The 6,051-nt window shown below is 35.1% G+C and overlaps 1 pseudogene; it reads right to left on the bottom strand.

Annotated features, from left to right (window-relative positions):
* Positions 1 to 2,333: 2,333 nt before the first annotated feature.
* LOC120586515 (uncharacterized) lies at positions 2,334 to 2,452 on the bottom strand (annotated as a pseudogene).
* Positions 2,453 to 6,051: the final 3,599 nt, after the last annotated feature.

Raw genomic sequence — 6,051 nt, 5'->3', positions numbered from 1 at the left:
TTGTGTATTCTCTCAAAGTGATTTTTATAAAAAGTAAGCCTATAAAAGTTTAAGTTTTTTATTACATTAATCTTTATTTATTATAGTCTATATTCTATGTAGTATACTCAGGAGAAAGATACGTAGAGAAAATTCATGAGCAGCTAATAAAAATAAAGGTGAAAAAATTAAAAACAGATTAAATTTATTTAGAAATGTTTTTGGAACCACAGAAGTCATAAAATGTGGCCATCGTAAGAAGGGAGAGATATTATTATTGGATCTTATAGAATAAGTTGAGATTTATAATGTAGCTAATAGAAAAGGTTACTATTTCTATCACACATGTTCACAGCATTAAATTATATTTAATATATTTGTTTTGAATGAATGTTTATGCAGAGATTATTAAATCAGAATGAAAAAAGGAGAGAAAATTGGTAATATTGTTCCATTGGCTCATTTTCAGATTTTAACTCAAGTTCTTTTTTTTTTTTTGACACACCACCAGAATGTAATTAGATAGTTTAATCATGTATTTCCTACCTAAGGGATTTACAGTCAAGATTTCATTTTACTTTGAAACACCTTATTGAATGGCTTTCTCCTAAAACTCAATAAAATTACATTTTAAATGATTGAATAATCGGAGCCTGTGTCTACAAATATTATTTTCTTTGCCATTAAACATCACATTGCAAAATGTATTATGGTTGTTGTTATTATTGTCACAACATTTGGTAGACTGATTATAAAAATGGTACCAATTCTCCATCACCTATGGTATCCATGGCACTGGTCTTATTTGCAGCTCCTCTCATCAAGATGGAATCTAATTCCACAACGTTTGGATTTAGACTAGACTTGTGATTTGGTGTGGTCAATAGAATGTGAAACTGATACAGGACGGGGCAAATTTATTTCCCTGAATGGATGGGAGGAGACCAAGCCCTGCGCCAAGAAAAGAAGGGGGTCCTTTGGCAGAGACTGTAGAAAGAATTCAACACACACGGCAAAGTTAGAGTCAAAAGGAAAGTTTATTAGAAAAGGAGTCAATACTCCACAGAAAGAGAGTGGTCTCCTCTCAGAGGCAGAGAATGAGAAGGACCAAGAGAGACATGAAAAGACTGTGAGTAGGGGGCAGTGAGAGGGACAGAGTAAAGGCACTGAGAGACACCCTGAGTGTTCAGGGAATTCAGTTTGTATATCATTCCTTAGTTCCTGTAAGTTACAGTTTAAAACACTTTGTTAACCCCTTTCCTTTGATATGGGCATACAATGAGGAAGGGGAAGAAAATATACCATGAAAAGGTAAGAATGTGTAGAGTGAAAGGCCTGCTGGCAGTTCCCAGACCTTAATCCATAGGTTCCTGTTTCCCCTTCACAGGTGTGGGGAATGGGTAGGTTAGCAATCCCAGCAGAAATCTTCCTTTGTTCTGCAGGTGTCGTCCTGGCCTGGCTGCAGAGCTGATCAGCATATTAATCTCTGAATGCAGCTTGATTTAACATCTTAATCCTCTTGCCTCCCTACATTAGGACAGATGACAACCTTCCAGTTTCAAAAGTCTTAACAGGCTTCATGTGCTTATGCTTTCTCTCCTGTACCTCCACCTTGCCCTGATTATGTATCTAAAGTAGACTATGAAGAAGTCTTGGCTGGGCTGCCAGAGAATTAAAAATTTTAGTAAATCCAACAAACCCCCCAAATAAGAGCACCACGAAGATTAGCAGAGCCACCTAAGAGAACTTCTGGCTGCATGAGTTAGGTAGTTAGTCAGGCATGAGCGACAGGAGCGAAGGCCCAGCTCTGTAACCACAGAAAACTTCCTTGAAAACCTTCCTTAAGGATGTCCCAGAAACGCCTCCCTTTTAGGGTTATAAATTACCCCAAATCCCAGAGCAAAAAGGCCATAAAGCTGCTGGCTAAACCATCGATAGCCATAGAAAGTATTGCCCATAACTTCAGCCTCATTATACCATCATTATAATATCGTGAGTATGCCTGGAAGTTCGTGAATCTAATTATAACAGACTGAATTCTGGGTAAGCATATGTGCAGTAGACAAAGTTATATAGCAGCTGTCAGTCAAAGTCATGTCATGTATGGATCATCTAGGACCTCCCATTATGGCCCAAATATAAAGAGACCTTCCTATTTCTGCGTGGTTATACTCTCCTGTCTGGAAACCCATCCCTCCCTTCAGGGTGTACTATCTTATCCCTTCACCTCCTAAGTTCCACAGGGCTGCAGCCTTTCCTAGCATGGCCAGTCTCCTTCCAAAACATACTTTCAATAAATCTTGCTTTTTCTAAATCTCTCGCTTTGGCTTGCTTGTTTTTTTTTTTTTTTTTAATGCCTACAGCACTTGATATTCTGAGGTGATCTCTCATCCAAGTACTAACCAGGCCCAACCCTGCTTAGCTTCCGAGATCAGATGAGATTGGGCACATTCAGGGTGGCATGGCCATAGACCAAACTGTAATTCTTTGCTGTGTCTGCAGGGAAGAACCGAGGAACAACACACAATGCCACCATCCAGCGTCCTCCACTTCCTCCTCCTCCTCCTCCTCCTCCTCCAAGACACTGGGGTGACACCAGATTTCACATCACTCCAGTGGTGACAGAAGCACTTTTAGGCAGCCCAGATTGTCCTTATGAACAATAATAAATGTTTAGTGTTTTAAATTGCTGAATTAAGGTAGATTGCGCTACAGGATTATTCCAGCAATGATAAATGATGCAGAAATGGACACTTAGAATGGTGCCCTTACCAAAAAAATGAAGTATGTGGGTTTGTCTTTAGGACCGCTTTCTTCCCAGAAATAAAGAGAATTTTTGGTTTGGTTTGGTTTTCTTCCCAAGGTATAACTGGTCTTCACCTGTGCTCTGAAGTTGACAGTTTGCTGCTGATCTTCTGGATTAACATGGTTTTGGTGGTTGTTTTTGTTTTCTATAGGAAGCACAGGGAGAACAGTCTGGGCAATGCTGAATGCTGCTGCTCCCTTTCTCCAGAGCTGCTTCAGAAAGAGTCCCCTCTGTTCTCCATTCCAGCCTCCAATCATTCTCATGAGCACGTGAAGTGGGCAAAGGAAAATAGTATATGGATGAGTTCTTTTATTCCTTTTTTTGTAGTTCTTGGGGATTCTATACTCTCATGCTAACCCACAGTCAGCCCTTAGTAGTTGCTTAAAATAAAATTTAGCTCAATTTTTTAACAAGTATTAACGCACCAGTGACTGCCTTGGCAGGCAATAGATTGAGTTGCATTACTTCGTATAAACATCTGTTTTTCCTTAGATTTCTAGTTAGTTGGTTGCCCGTTGATCTCATCTCTCAGCTCTCATGAGTTCAAGATAATTTATTTTAGAAATTATCCAGCTTCTTGTTTTGTTTCTCCCCAGCTTTATTGATGTATAATTGACAAATAAAAATTACCAATATGCCATAAACCCTGCACCTAGCTTCCCCAATTGTCAATATTTTATGGTCCACTTGCTTATTTTTAATAATTGAAAACTGTCTATGCTAAAATTGTACAACATGATGGCTTGTGATACACATATATACATCGTTAAATGATTACCACAATTATGTTAATGACACATCCATCACCTGACATAATTACCTTTATTTAATAAAGTGAGAACATTTAAAGTCTACTCTCTTAGCAAATTTCAAGTATACAAAACAGCATTAACTACAATTACCATGCTATACACTAGACTCCTAGCACTTATAATTCAAAGTTTGTACCCTTTGACCAATATCTCCCCCACCCTTCATGCCCTGGCAATCACCGTTCTATTATCTAGTTCCATGGATTCACCAATTTTATAGTCTGCATTGAGATGATACAGTATGTGTCTTTCTATGAATGGCTTACTTCGCTTAGCATAATGTCCTCCAGGTTCATCCATGTTGTTGCAAATTACAGGATTTCCTTTCGTATTCTTTTAAGAATGGAAGTGCTGCCTCCAGATTTCTACATTCTAGGGAGAAGACTGGCAATTTTTTTTTTTTTAATGTTAAATCTCTTTTGCATTCCTGGAATGCACCTGACCCTAGATTTGATTATTTATTAATACTTTGTTTAGAATTTTTTCAGCTTTCTTTAATAGACATTATTTTATAATATTTTATTTCAGAATGTACTTCTTAGATTTTAATGAATGTTTTGATAGCTTCATAGAGTAAAATAAGATGTGTTTCAACTTCCTGTTTTCTGAAATGTAGAATAGAGAAGGTAATTTGTCCTTAGAAGAATGCCTGGAAAAATTCTTACACCTAAAAATTTAAACCAGTGAAGCCATCTGAGTCAGATATTTCCCTTGTGAAACTTTTGCTTAATAGGTATTTGAATAAACAGGCTTTTTTTTTTCTTTTTTTATATCATTATTGTTCAATTCTATTTTTCAAGGAATCTATGCATCTATTTTATCTATCATTGTAGAACTGTAGCTTTTTATCTTCGTTAACATCGTAATTATTCATAATGTATCCTTTTACGTGCTTATATAAATAACTCTAATTTTCTATGTTTTCTTCCTAAGCAGTCTCTTTTGCATTATTGTATCAACGTTTAAAATAATTTTACCTTTTAGAAATGTTTTCTTGAAGTTTTTTTCCTATTTAATTGAATTTTCCTCTTAACTATATATTAATAAATCCCTTTACTCTTTATTTTGACTCAGACTTGCTGTGCTTTTACTTAGCTCTGTGCAATAGAAACTTGTATCCTTAATTTTCAGCATTTTTTCTTTTTCAATATTGCTAAAGGGTGATTGTCCCACTCCAACTCATTTGTTGATGCTCTAGCCCCTATGTGATGATTTTAGAGATTGGGTCTTGGGGAGGTAATTAGGTTTAGATGAGTTAATGAGTGTGGGATCTTCATGATGTGATTAGTACCCTTATAAGAGACACCGGAGACCTTACTTCTCTCTTCCTATCACAGCAAAAAGGCAGCCATCTTCAAGGCAAGAAGAGAGCTCTCACAGGGTAACTAAGACAGCCAACACCTTGATCTTGGACTTCCCAGCTTCTAGAACTGTGAGAAATAAATTAAAGCAATCTATGGTATTTTGTTAGGGCAGTCCAAGGTGACTAACACAAATATATATTCTTGTCAATAAATTTATCTTTAAGCACTGCTTTAAGTACATTTGACAAGTATAGGTATGATATATCTTTATTGCCATTCATGAAAAAATATTTTCTAGTTTCACTGATTTATTCTTTGGCCCATGTGTCACTTTGCAGAATATTTCTTAATGAATGTGGGTTTAATCTATATCTACTTTAACTCTGTCAATCAAAAATTATTTGAAAGTGTTTTTTCATGTGTCTACATATTAAAAATTGTGAAGTATCTATGCTGAATTGAATTAAGTACTGTCTCTGTTCATATGGTGTGATGCTTTTAACAGTAAAGTCTACCATATCTAATATCAGCATATCTGCACCAGTTTTATTTTGGTTAGAGTTTGCACAATGTAGCTTTTTCCATCCTTTCATCTTCAACTTTCATGTGTCTGGTGTGCAGCAAATACATGGGCTTTGGTCTTTTAACCAATCTGATAATTTTAGTCTTTTGCTTGAATACTTATTTTTATATTTTGTGTTATTACCTATATACTTCAATTTATATCTACTATGAAATAGTTTTATAATTGATCATTTTATATTAAATATTTTCTTTCTGTTCCTCTGAATTAAACTCTTTACTATTATTTTTTTTTTGTCAATTAACTTGTAATTTCTTATTTTTAAAATAACTTTTGGAAGGATGCCTAGAATTTGCAACATTACAAAATTAACATTACATTTCAACAGAAGTAATTATATTTTATCTTATTTTGTATATGCCAAAGTCTTAATTCACCCGAATTTTATTTACCTCATTATTGCATTTGGTATTACTTACTATTCTCATAAATTTTAATTCTGCATTATTTATTTTTAATAAAGTGAATATTCGTTATTCATTTATACATATTTATATACTCTGTTGCTTTTTATTTCATAGTATATTGTCTATTTCTCTCTCAGTTATTCTTTTTTTTTCCTGCTAG

The sequence above is a fragment of the Pteropus medius genome, unplaced genomic scaffold (assembly GCF_902729225.1).
Source record: "Pteropus medius unplaced genomic scaffold, Ma_sr-lr_union100, whole genome shotgun sequence".
In the NCBI taxonomy this organism is placed as follows: domain Eukaryota; kingdom Metazoa; phylum Chordata; class Mammalia; order Chiroptera; family Pteropodidae; genus Pteropus; species Pteropus medius.
Note: the sequence above shows the minus strand (reverse complement) of the source record. Positions and strands in the feature narration are given on the sequence as shown.